Source organism: Ochlerotatus camptorhynchus, unplaced genomic scaffold (assembly GCF_037179485.1).
Source record: "Ochlerotatus camptorhynchus isolate MF236.1 unplaced genomic scaffold, CSIRO-AGI_Acam_v1.1 ptg000077l, whole genome shotgun sequence".
Taxonomy (NCBI): Eukaryota; Metazoa; Arthropoda; class Insecta; order Diptera; family Culicidae; genus Ochlerotatus; species Ochlerotatus camptorhynchus.
Genome location: NW_027040567.1, coordinates 9,432,276 through 9,446,076, shown reverse-complemented (window position 1 = coordinate 9,446,076; position 13,801 = coordinate 9,432,276). Strand labels below are relative to the sequence as shown.

General features: G+C 39.3%; 1 protein-coding gene across 1 annotated transcript in view; it reads left to right on the top strand.

Moving 5' to 3' along the window:
• The first annotated feature begins 100 nt into the window (after positions 1-100).
• LOC135697721 (uncharacterized) overlaps positions 101-13,801 on the top strand; it is a 38,379-nt gene continuing 24,678 nt past the window's right edge. The window contains exon 1 of the mRNA XM_065217515.1: positions 101-383. The gene's annotated coding sequence lies outside the window, so the exon portion shown is untranslated. The remainder of the gene's footprint in view (positions 384-13,801) is intronic.

Sequence of the window (13,801 nt, the reverse complement as noted above, 5' to 3'; positions counted from 1 at the left end):
CCCACAGCCATCGCCAGTCAGGCGTTTCTGGTCGAGATGGGTGGTAGGTAGAGTTTTTTGGACTGTCAAAAATTCGGTGCATCAATCTAGCTCATTGTGCGTTTTTCTGGCTTTGCTCACGTAAGCATTCGACTGGTAGGAATCGTGGGGCTTGCACTTGATTATTATTCTTTAAATTCAATAAATATATCGTGATTGTGGATCAAGAGGACGAACTAGTGAAAACAGTGTGGCAAAAGGCATTGAACAGGAAAATCCTGGTGTACAGTTATTGGTGCGAAACTAAAAATAGCACACATAGCTTGTTGTTGATGGCATAGCACTACTTGGCACTTGTGCGATTATTGTGAATCAAAAGTGCAATCATTTGTGCATTTTGAGAGGTAAGTGACTTTAACATTTTCTAGGACGATGATCATAAATAATGGTCATTGATGCTTGGATTTCACGGGGAAGAGACATTTTGTGTTTGTCAACATGTCGAGTTAGGGTAACCAGTTCTCTACTGAGCAAATGTAAACAATGCATTCTGCCGCAAATTTCTAATAGTACGAAGTTTATCAATGTAAGTTCCTAATTTAATGTAATTTAATCAACCAACTGTCAAACAAAAAGTTATCCGGTCATTACTTTTAAAAGTTGATACTTTCAAAACGAATTGTACTGCTATCAAATGAAAAGCCTGGCAGTGTTGAAATAAAACTATGTTTTTTTTCTAATTCAAATCAAACTTGAAATGACATGTGGTATTTTTAATCGTAACATTCAATATTTCAGTTAGAAAACCATTATATTCAACTTAATCACGTCGCTTTTCATTTTAAATTCTAATACTTTTTTTTATTTGGTGAATACAAAGATCCATAAATATGTTTATTCTCGGCATAAATAACAATAACAAATCATTAGCACTACCCGGTTTGCAAAAACATCAGTCACTGATTCGGTAGAGTGGGAACTATATGATCATGATGCGCTATTTGTTGTTGAAAGGCTGAGACAAATATGTGATAGCTGTGGAATTCCCATCACCGGGCTGAACACTCGGTTGAACGGCACCTACTGATGTCATTGCAGCACTACGTTGATCACGTGCATGATTAATCCTCCAACTCACACAAGGGGAACAGAACAGGCATCTTTAGGGTCACGTAACGGACATCTGTGGTGGAATCATTGTTTCGAAAAAAATATATATATCCGATCATGCCGTGTCGGTCTCATGGGTTGATGTTCCGTTATGGAAGATCCAACCAGAGCGTTCGATTTGGTCATTTATGGGAATGAGAGGATGATGTTCGGTTCCAATGAAAATTTCAAACATGTTTGAACTACTCTTGAGATAATGTTATGCATGATAATTACCTGGATAATGGATGAATTTAAGCACATTTGAATCGACCGTCATGGATTCTCGATCAAGATTTAAGTTTAAGTTTCATGTGAGTTTGTCGGTGGTACTATCCCCAACATTTCTCTGAGTCAATTAGCGAAATTGGAAGGTGCAAGTATCGGAGCCGTTCGAAACGCGATTCGGAAGTATGGTGATGAAGCAACTTTTCAGGACAAGGAAAATCTGGACGTAAACCGAACCATGTTGACCGAAATCTGGACCGGAAATTCATGCAAGCTTTCACTCGCAAGAAAAGTGCTTCGGTTTGAGACGTGGCTAAAAAGTGGGATCCTCGAAGATTGTCGTCCAGCGGGCCAAGGCAAGAATAGTTCTAAAGACGTAGCCAAAGAAGAAGCCAAAGCGGAGTGTAAAACAAGACGCATCCGTCAAACCGACGACTTGCGGAAAATCAGTGTGCGTGATTATGGACGATGAATTATAAGTTAAAGGCTATGGTTTGGAAAGCCATTTGTGAGTGTGGTATAGTGATTGCTAAAGTGTGATTGAGTCAGTGATTTGTTTTCATTGGGAAAATTTTCCGCCATGAAGTTTTTTTTCCCGATGAAAACATTTTGCGTATACGTATACGTGACACAGTGTGCGTACGATAAACTTCAGCAATCTCTATGCTTTCGAAACCGTTTTTGACACCCCCCGAGCATCTAGACAGAAAACCTTAGTTTCACGTACCCACTTGCAAATTGTAGATGTCTCCACCGTACGTAAACAATGGGGTCAGCCATCGTTGGTGGCACAACTTTTTTCACATCAGAAAACATGTTTTTGTTTCACTTCATGTGGACGTCGAAAGCAAACCAAGAATAAATTTTGAGTGAGACGTATTACTGGTGTTGTATTGTATCTTGGAATTCAATCGATTTAATTATATCAAAATTCATCATCATCGCTTGCACTTTTTATGGTTATTTCCTATGTGGGCACTGGGCAGTAACCCGATTAAAGGGTTTCGTTTATTTCGGTTATGTGGTTGCTGACAAACATCACTTAGTTCCCGGATTTTAGGGTCTTGTTCCGTCCATATATCCGGAACCAGTTAATCGATTGAAAGTCTATTAAACGCTGTACAGACTGGAAAGTTATAACATGTTATAACGGTTGTCAAATAATTGCAACACAGAAATCACCATCAAGATAGCGCTATAACATGTTATAACTCTATAGTCTGAACGTACTATTAATTAACATTCTATAGAATCATGGTAGCTTTCATTTGGTTGTTGTTGCGTTCAATTCGGTAGAGTGGTTGCCGAGAAATACATATAAGAAAATTGTCTTACGCGCTCTCTCACACACATAAATAGATAGACATTTTCCGATCCCGTCATGCTGAGTCGATTGGAAGACTATTAGAAAAAAATATCATTGTTTTTATAAAAAGTTAAAAAAAAAAACAAAAAACTTAAAAACGGGGAAAAAAAGTTGATAAAAAAAAAGACCAATTGTAAATTTACTCCACCATTATTCGATTTGACAGAACCAGAGTACCAGAATTTTCGGGGTACATTAGCATTACACTGGAGCTGTTTAGTTGCTCCCGGGGTGGTTTTTGACAACGGAGACAATGACAACCGATGTTTACGTGCGTGAGTGTTTAAACAAGCGTCTGTTACCCATGATCCGCAAACACGATGCCTCAGTACTGTTTTGGCTGGATTTGGCGTCGGTTCATGACTCCAAGGACACGGTGGCCTAGTATAATCCCAACAAGATCCAATTCGTACCCAAGGAGATGAATCCGCCAAACTGTCCCCAGGACAGGCCAATCGAAACTTTTTGTGCATTGACTAAAACAGATTGGCGGAAACATGTAAAGGCAGCGGATTCTGTTACAAAGTTTGCGAAAGACTGGGAAAAAGTATCCAAAATTGTTAGAAAGTCATTTGTGCCAAAGCTAATGAGTAGCGTGAGATCAAAAATTCGCCTCTTGGCTTACGACTGATCGGATCTCGGATTTTCTACGTTTAACTGTTTGAGAATACTATAGCGAACATGGATACGTTATCGTTTTTTTTTTAAATCATGCTTAGACATTCTGGGACAATCTATATGATGGAAGTGGTCCAACTGAATTTCCAAAGGGCATATAATAGAAATTACTTTTGTACTGATTATAATCTTTCTTCGTGCTTGATTGAAAAAAGAAACAATACAAAATTCCACTGCAATATACCAATATTGACCGCACATAGGCAATATATAACGTTTAAATTATGTACCGTATGCGTGATAATGTTTGCACCATTGAGCAATGCCAAAATTTTAAAAAAATCTCAAAGATTTTTCTCGTGTTTTTTATTTATTCAAAGGGGGGATGTTTCTTAGAGTCTTAAACTATATTAATCATCATTCTAGTTTCCACTTGCTGCAATTACGGCCTCCACACGCTTCCGGAATGCACGGCAGGTTCTAATAATGTAGTCTGGATCCATTTCTCTCCAGGTACGGGTCAATGTTTGTCTGAGGCTTACTGTACTCGGGTGGCGTTTAGAACAGGCCTTGGCCTTCATGACGCGCCGTATTGAGCAATCGAGCGGATTGAAATCGGGGCTGGATGGCGGCCACATAGCCTTCACTCAGAATGGAAGATGTTCCTGCAACCACTTCTGAGTGCGGTTCGAGGTGTGGCACGGAGCCCCATCTTGTTGAAATACAACATTTGGCTTCGTACCGTACTGTTCTTTGATCCACGGAAGAACATACTTACTTAAAATCCCGATGTAGACCTCCGTGTTGACCTTGTCGCCTTCTGGAATGAACACCGGGTCAATTTTTTTGCCATCGGAAGCCACCAATCCAAACACCAACGGATGCTTGGTCAGATACACGTTCTTGTGCTCGTCGGCCACGTCCTTTACCAGAAGAGAACTAATATACCGGTCGGTTCTGGAATTTTTCTACAGCCTGATTTCCTAATGCAATTGTAATGTTTGATGTTGTTATTTTCTGCTAAATGATAATAAGTTACAGCTTCATTTCATCGGCATAGATTAGCACTTTTAGATTTTTTTTTTAAAATAGAGAAATTGTCGTTGAATTACGGGTTTAAAAGAAGAGGTCTCAAAATTATAACCGTGGAAGACACCTGAAGTGACTTGAATTGGATTTTTTTTGCCATTTGAAAAGTAGCATTGGTATGTCAATACGATCAAATGCCTTACTAAAGTCTGTATACAGGGTGCGTGACGAATTTTTGCAGTAAATTTCAAATAGTAATTTCTCATGCTTGTGCATCATGATTTAGATATATTTGGCAGCACTGGATAGCTTTTACTGTTAGGTGTAAGATTTAAACAAACAATGTTGAGTAAACGTAAAGATGTCGAAACAAGAGAGCAATCTGTCAGCCGTTGTCGCTTTGTTGCGCGCCGGAGTATGCATGAAAGAAATAATTCGGTCGGTAAATGTGTCTGAAAGAACAGTGTATAATATTAAAAAAGGCTTGGGAAAGTGATAAGACGGAGCACCTGCTCATACTGCTAATAAAGCACAGAAATGGCTTACGGAAAATATTTCGTAAATTTGGGAGGAAGAAATTTGGCCCCCAAGCAGTCCCGATATCAATCCGTTGGATTATTTTGTATAGGGCGTCGTCCAACGGGATACCAATAGAACCCCTCACACCACACTTAAGTCGCTAAAAGCTAAAATCAAGGCAGTGATGACATCTATGGATCGAAACATTTTAAAACGTGCATACTGCAGTTTCCGGAAGCGTCTAACTACAGTCGTCGAAAGGGAAGGCAATTTTTTTGAACAAATTTACTTACAACTTCCATATGTTGCGAAAGAAAATAAATCGCACAAAATTCATTGCTAGAATAACTAACTGGTGTATTTTTTCTCAAATATGCCATTTACTGCAAACATTCGTCACGCACCCTGTAGAGGGCTTCTAAATGGTTTCTATTATATATTGCATTCAAATAAAACTGTCCTATTTTTTCGAAATGCTCTCAGATTTTCTCTTCCCTTCCAAAATTCACTTCCAGTTTGGCCCAATGGCCAGTGTGCAAAAAATCAGCTCATTTGCTCATAACACAAGTCCTGGCCCAAAGCACTTTTGTGAAAAATTGACTTGTTGACTCATTTTCATAAGTCATCCACAAAACTATAAAAACTAAACTAAAAAACTATTTCAAACAAAATTTATTATGGCTTCTGCAAGGTCTGCAAAACAACTTCTCTAGAGATTGTAAGTGCCTAAATGATCGAAAAAAATATATAATTACAAGTTAACTGAACTGTGCCAAAATAAACATGCAAATTTTCACTTGTTTCGTGGGAAACCTATGCTAAATGTTTGTTCGCTAGGGGCTAGATAACTATGAAATACAACTTTCGTGCTTATATACCTTGGCTGTAAAACGAATAGTTTAGACGTTAACTCAGTTCTTTAAGACTCACATTTAGCGTAATTGATCGGAGATAAGCTTGCATGCAAGTTGCAGTCAGTGTTGTAAGCGGTCACCGTAGTCGACACATTTTTTTGTAATAATCGACTACCTTTGCTTCCGGTACTTGCAAAACAAGCTATCAAATTATAGTACCAAACTATAAAAAATGTCATATGACACGCTCTGTCATACGACACTGTCGCCGAAGACCGTATTGAATGTATGTATTTTAGATTTTCTCATAATAAGAGCTGCTGATGTTGTGCTTGTGTGAATTCTGAAAGCAACAATGTCCTAGTAATAACATTTCTGATCAGAAATGGTTTAATTTACACCAAATTGAGAAATTAGAACGAAATCACACATGTCTTATGATAGTTATCTGATAATTTTCTTTTTGCTAGAATGTTGTTCTACTGTTTGTGTTATGTAAGAGACACGATGGTAGAGCATGAGAGTACGAATACAAACAGACTGTCGCGCACGACAACGAAGCGAGTGTAGTAAAAAAAACGTCGACCGTTTCAACCCCTGGTTGCAGTATTGATTTCAATCATAGTACACCTGAAAAAATCTAATCACTTAGTAACAGCTGAAAATGCGCCCCAACGCCAAATATAACGATCGGAACTTTTCCAAAAGGATATTCATCGTATATTTTATTCACGCGGATCCGCAGGACGTACTGGACGCAGAATCAGATAGTACATGTGCACATGTCTTTGATTTTTCTTTTAAGTGTACAAACATTTCAGCGTTATACGGAAAAAAGTCAAAGTCTGAAATTTCAAACGCTACCCCCTGGAATGATAGTTCGGAGGGTCAGAGATACCCTGCCATAACTTGAAGCCATTTGATTCACGGGGAACATCTCGCTCAAAGGGCTTGAAGTTTGTATGGGAAAAAACGAAAATGTATGGGGGAACGCGACTCTAGGTGACGCTGTAGTTGGTCGATTTTCGTCGTGTACAAAATGTAGAATCTTTGGAGTATTGGGAACATCTTGGCTCAAGACCGGATGTGAATCCGAGTTAACCCCGAAAAGTTATTAGCGTTTCAAATTAACACCACCTGCCTTACTCTTGGTGAGGGCCTAACGCGCTTTGTGCGGTTTTTCATTTTTACGAACAGGCATACAAATAGCAATGTTTGCAAGGGTATAACATTTTTTGTTCCACCATGAAATTGACTGAAATTTTCACAGTGCAAAGTTGCTTAGTAAGTCTTTAGAACCATTAGAACTCTAAATTCATTCCGAGAGGGTGCAGACAACGCCATAGTCGGTATAGGATGAACTTCGTCAGTTCCAAATTCGTTCAGATACTTGAGGCTTGGGTAGTGAACCGAAGACTTCGTGCGATAAATTTCGTCACGGTCCTCTGAAATTAATATTTAATTTATGAAACCGTTGTTCATTTGATCGAAGTACGTTAGGCACTGGGAGGGAGAAGCAGACTCGAAAAATATGAACGTCAAAAGGAATCAGAATCAAGCTGTCACGAACTGTCATTGGGAACCAAGCAGTTTGATTATGCTTTTCTTACAGTTCAACAAGAATACACAAGGCGGTAAAGTAAAGTAATTTATGACAAACTGTCGTTTTCAGCTATATTATCCAATGAAACATCGTTTTTTTTTAAATTTAATTCATTTACCCGAAAATCAACAAGCAAAAAATTGCGGTTGATTTTGCAAGCTGAGATATCGCAACTCGGAATATCAAGCTGTCAAAACTCATCAGCTGCAAATATCAACAAACTGTGGTGAGATTGAGCTTCATGATTTTTGCTTTACACCCGAACGGAACCGAAACTTCCATAACGGCTGGCAGCAGTCACTTCGTGTTTACCATCGGGGAAGAGTAAAAAGAGATAGCAAACTATACTTTGTCTTTCTAAGAAAACGATGTGCAACGGGATCATATTTGTGTCGAGTCAACTCCCAGCTTGATTTATGCACGTTGTGAATAGTCTCGCAATATCAAAGGAGCTTGTAAAATCAATATCAAGCATGATATTTTATTCCAATATTACGCGTGATGTTGACAGCGTATGAGAGCGGAAAATATCATTTCAGTGCCAACATTTCAAAGGGGCGTAATTGCTTTTGTAAACAATGGCTTTAGACGTCGATTTCTCGCAAATGAAAACCCACCCCTCCAAATTAAAAATGCTAGTTGATACAGGAAACATTCCTCTGCGTGCTGGTGTCATTCATTTTCATGAGTGAGCTTTCATTCACGAGAAATCGACAACTAAAGCCATTGTTTACAAATGCAATTACGCCCCTTTGAAATGTTGGCACTGATTTGATTGATGATTTTGCCAACACTGCTGCAAACTGAACAATCTCAAACAATCACTATTTTACTACGCCTATTTTGATTTGATTCCATTGGCACAGATTTTCATGACAAGAAGAACAAGTATAAAATGAATTCCGTGTGTACTATCTGCTTCTCCCTCCCAGGTTAGGCTGAATGGGTTATTAGCACATGTGGCTCCAAGAGGAGGCCAGCGGAGCATGTAGGCCAAACGGGATGTAGGCCGCTCTCGCTCCAGTGCCGTTCCCGCCCAACAGGCAAATCCACCTCACTGGCGCTCGTGCCCAACCGGAGCTTCCGCCTTACTAGCGCTCTCATCCTACTGGCGCTCACCACCCCATTTGATGCTCCTGCTCAATCAGTGCTCTCCATTGCTCCAAACCTCAAACAGTGTGAATTTTGGAAAATTTTGCAACATTAGGTGATGTTTTGACAGGCAAAATTTTAAAATTTCATTTCAAAAGACAAAGTATTTATTTTAAAAATTATTGGGGGTGGCACTCTTGCCCCATATGGCACACTTGCCGCACCCTTCCCTTATCGCTTCTTCATCACGTGGTAAACTATCATGATGAAAATAGAGTCCGATTAAGGCAGTAAACAGTAATAACACCATCGTATCGGCCAGAGATAGTTCAATGCATTTGTTTTATAAACAATTGCACCCAAGTCAATCTCAACGGGTGGTATGGTACATGGAGTACCGTAAAACGGGGTCAATCTGAACAGCAAGATTTTTTTTTTGTTAATTACTTTATTTTTACAGGCTCAATCGAATAAACTTTACAGCCAAGTTATCATTTGCGTTATAAATAATTAATGTCTTAAATCTAAAATTAAAGAATCTTATCCAATTACTCACGGTCTTCTCAATTTGGAATATGATTCGTGATTCAAAAATTTCATTATTTCTTAAACATGTACTTAATCCTATATTAATCCTATAGCTTTGTAATTATATAATTATTACAGATACAAACAAAAAAAAAACACACACACAAAATACAAACTTAACACAAGGTTAATCAAACTTACAAACTATGGTTAATATTCTTCAAGAAAACATATATGAGTTTCATAAACTCCAGATCGCGTCTAGCCAAAACCGAACTAGAACATTAGGTTGTCTACCTTGAGCGTATAGCTCAGATCTGACTCCACGATGGTCAGCACATGACCAAACAATATGATCTGCGTCCTGGTAACCTTGTCCAAATTCACAAACACTGCTGTCCCCCAGCCCAACACGGAACAAGTGAGCGTTTAACGAATAGTTGAGTGGACATGAGGCGGGACATCACACGAATGAAGTCTCGACCCACCTCCAATCAGCAGGGTTCTATCACTGGCATAACTCATTATTTGTTTTGCAAAGCTTCAACAATCAAATACAACCCGCTGATCAAGTTGACTCAGGTTTACAGTATCGATACTAATGTTTATAAACGTTTCAAACCAAAACATTTGATTGTAAGGTGTGTTCAATGCATGATTACATTACCGATTGTGAAAAGAGAATGAGAGGTCGTGAAAGGTTTTCTAAATAAAAGCAAAGGGAAGATGCATAAATGATGTATCATTTTAGGGTGACCAGTTGTTAAGGAAATTGCGCTACAATGGGGAGTTTACGTTTCATGAAGCACAGACTTTGGGGTCCTGCCTCTTTGTAGCGTATGAACAGTATCTCCTCCTTTGATGTCTGACTCCTGAGCGTGTCACCTTCTGTCCTCCCTTTGTTTTCCTTTTTTCTTGTTGATCTTGTCCAGGTCATGATAATCTGATGCTGCTGGTTTGGTTTCGATGCCCTCGATTGACAGCAACTTGGATCTGATGTACGCCCGTAGCACAGTTCTGTTGGAGTTTTCCCGGTTGTTGAATGAAGAGTTGTATAATACATCAGTAAATAGTCGTTTAAATCCTTCTTCCAATCTGTTTTCAACGCGTTACTGATCTGTAGTCGCTTCAAAAGTGACCTATTTTGTTTCTCTACTAATCCGTTTTCCTGAGGCCAATATGGTGTAGTATGATTTAACACTATCTCATGTATCTTGCAATATTCTCCAAATTCTTTCCCAATGAATTGTTTTGCATTATCAAGTGTTATTTTTCTAGGATAGCCCAATCGCGTAAATATTTTGTCAAGTCTTCAATCAACTACCACAAGTAAATACTTCCCAGAAGGTCCCTTGAAGTCGATTGCAACGTCAATCCAAGGTTTTGTGGGCAATTCTCGTCTGCTCATCGGGAGCGGTTTACTTGGCATTCCGTTTAACTGACAACCTTCACAGCACGATCCATAGCTGGCCACCAGGCCCGATCTCTCAAGCGTCTTTTTATGATCGATTCCCCTGGATGACCTTCATGAGCTAGCTGGAGCATTCGTGATCGAAGTTCTCGAGGTACAACTAGTTTATTACCTCTTACAATCGTATCATCAATTAAACCCAGCTCATTTCGGAATGGTTCAAATGGCTTTACTAACTGGTTAGTCCAGTTTCCTGATACGAGACGATCTTTAACAGCTTTAAGTTCAGGGTCCGATCTAGTAACAACTTCAATTTCTACTACACCAATCGCCGCTGATTCCTGAACAGCGAGGACTAAGAAATGGCTGTCTGTTTGGAATTCAACAGGATCCTCTGCTACTACCAGCCGAGACAGTGAGTCTGCAATATTTCCAGAACTTTTCCGATATTTTACGGTGAACTTGAAGGATTATGGCCTTAATACCCACCGCTCAATTCGAGCACACGGCGTGGATGAAGGTGAGAAAATCGCTTGCGTGGGCGTACTTTGGGTAGTGTGTACAGGACCTTAGAAATTTTGTTTACAAATGCTTTTGTGCCGTTATCAAATGTTATGCCTGAAATGATCTCTAACGGCTCATGATCTGTCTTCAATTCAAATTCTCTGCCAACCAGATAAACTGAATTTTTTTTCCACTGCCCATACCAACGCTAGCGCCTCCTTCTCTGTTTGGCAATAACGTTTCTCGGTTATGGTTAGGCTTTTGCTCGCATAGCTTATAATTCGAGGATCAGCATCAGTTCTACCTTCAAATTGAACAAGGACTGTCCCTAGAGCCACTGGAGAAGCATCCGCAATAACTCGAGTTCTCAGCGAGTTATTGAAAAACGAGAGAGTTTGTACATCAGCGATCATCCTTTTTAAGAGCTCAAACCTGTCTTGATGTTTCCTTTCCCACGTGAATCTATTATTTTTGCAGATAAGTTGTCTTAGAGGTTGCGTTATTGTTGCTTAATCGGGAATGAATTTTCCGACAAGACCCAGGAATCTTCTTACCTCTTCGGGAGTCTTTGGTTCGCGAAATTTTTGAAGCGCTTCAACCTTACTAATAGTTGGCTTAATTCCTTCCGATGAAATCAGATGACCAAGGAACTCAACTTGCTTTACTTTAAAAATACATTTGTCCTTGTTAAGCAATATATTCCGGAACTCTAGTACTCTGAGCAGCTTCCTCAATGCTTCGTGTTCTTCTTCAGTGTCCCCCGAGACTTATATGTCATCCTTGTAAATTACAACATTCTCACAGTCTGACAGAATATATGTGTGTGTGCATTCCCTCTAACCTCTAACCTCTATTGCAGATCCAGCAACCCATTTCAGAATGTCTGGAGAGTCACGCCCATTCCGAGGTTACTTTCACTTACAATAAGCCCCGCATGTATGCATAACCGTTATCAAATGGATATTGGTATTACATACTCGCTTCGAGGTTCGAACATATTCTTTTCAAACCTGGCACGTATTTAGTTTATGTTTTTTTTTTTTATTGTAAAATGTATTTTTACTGGTCTCACCATGTTAATTTGATCCTCCAATCCATGCGTTCCGTAATTTTGATTTTCTCTAAGCTTTGCATCTCATTTCACCTTTGTCGTAATACTTCCTTCAACGAACACAAATTTTCTTGAATTGTCATGGTCATCTGGGAGGAGGTTCGCGTCTGCTGCTTTCCCCAGGCACAGTTCGCCGCCACCAACTGCCCCCCGTCCAGTCTTGGGCGTATCCAGCGAGGCATCTTTCATATTGCTCGCAATCTCCGACGGGTACACGACGTTAGGTATACGGTCGTTAGGCATACGGACGTTAGGCATAATGTACGATAGGCATAATGAACGTTAGGCATAATCTACCCGATAAATTCCAGAAGGATGATAATGGGGGCCGTCTATTGATTGCTGACTTCGGTGACAATAATGAAAGAGCCTTAATTTTTGGAACTCTGAAAACTTGCGATGTCTTGGACAGGCAAAGTATTGGGTTACAGATGGTACGTTTGCCACAGTCCCTTGTTTGTTTCGGCAACTCGTCACTGTTCATGGAAGTATCGCTCCCTCACATTAGCAGACGGTTCCTCTAATTTTTATTCTAATGGCAACAAAAATAGAATCGTTGTATCGAAAAGTATGACAGGAAATCCTGGAAGCAGCAGATATGTTTTTTTGTTATTGAATGAAAAACCACAGAATTCACCATTCTTCATTTCATGAGCTGTTCTTTGGCATCATATTTTATTCAACCTTAGCTGTTTTTGTTATTGAATGAAAAATCACAGAATTCACCATTCTTTTTTTCATGAGCTGTTCTTTGAGGAAAACCATTTCTTCTTTGACAATTGCAATATGTGTGTAAGAATATATTACAACAAATGTGTGATTTTTTTTTATTTCTAGATATAGTTCAAAACTATGCTGAGTTTTCATTGCCAGATTACTTAACCACTATCGCTACTAATATTGGATCTAAGTAAATATGTAGCTGCGTCACTTATGATATGATTAATAATGGATTCCAAATTGTGCTTATTAAATAAACTATGTTTGTTTAGCTTGTATAATATTTTATTTAACGCTTAGCCTAATTTAAGCATTTTTTACCATGCTCGAAACATGTTTCTAGAGTTGCACAGCAGCAAGGTATTTTATGCCTAACGTCCATTATGCCTAACGTATATTATGCCTAACGTCTAATGTGCCTAATGACTTTATGCCTAACGTCCATTATTCCTAACGTCCGTATGCCTAACGTCCATTATGCCTAACGTATTTATGCCTAATGGGGTACACTCATCTCCGACACCGGAGAGAGACCAGCAGCCGAGCACTGTTGCAAGCGGAAAACTTGCTGATTCATGGCAACGTCGGCCACCGAATCACCACCAAAACTCGCGACGGACATATTATCAACACTTTTCCGGGCTAATTCACCAACCGGACCGATCTCTCAATAGAACTACACGCCAAAAGTGTAGCATCCGAACTCGAAGGACCGGGCTCCCGGGAGGCAATGAAAACCGACACCGAACAATAGAACTGAAGCTGCGTCGTATATTTTGGAGGTTATATTCAAGGTCAACCGAGTCACTCAAGGCAATCACAGGCAAAACACGATTTATCACTAAATGATAACTTTCTGAACACTTAAAACAAAATTTCAGCACATGAATTAAAAAAAATTAAAGCAAACGATTTAAATTAATTCGCTGACGAAAAATACGTAGCAAAAGAAAAACACGTCAGCTTTCAAGCGCGGTCTACTGCGATCTCTATTCTCACAGTCTGACAGAATATGTTACAAAATCTTTTGGAACATCTCTGGAGCACAGGAAATTCCAAACATTAGCCGCTTGTATCTGAACAATCCTTT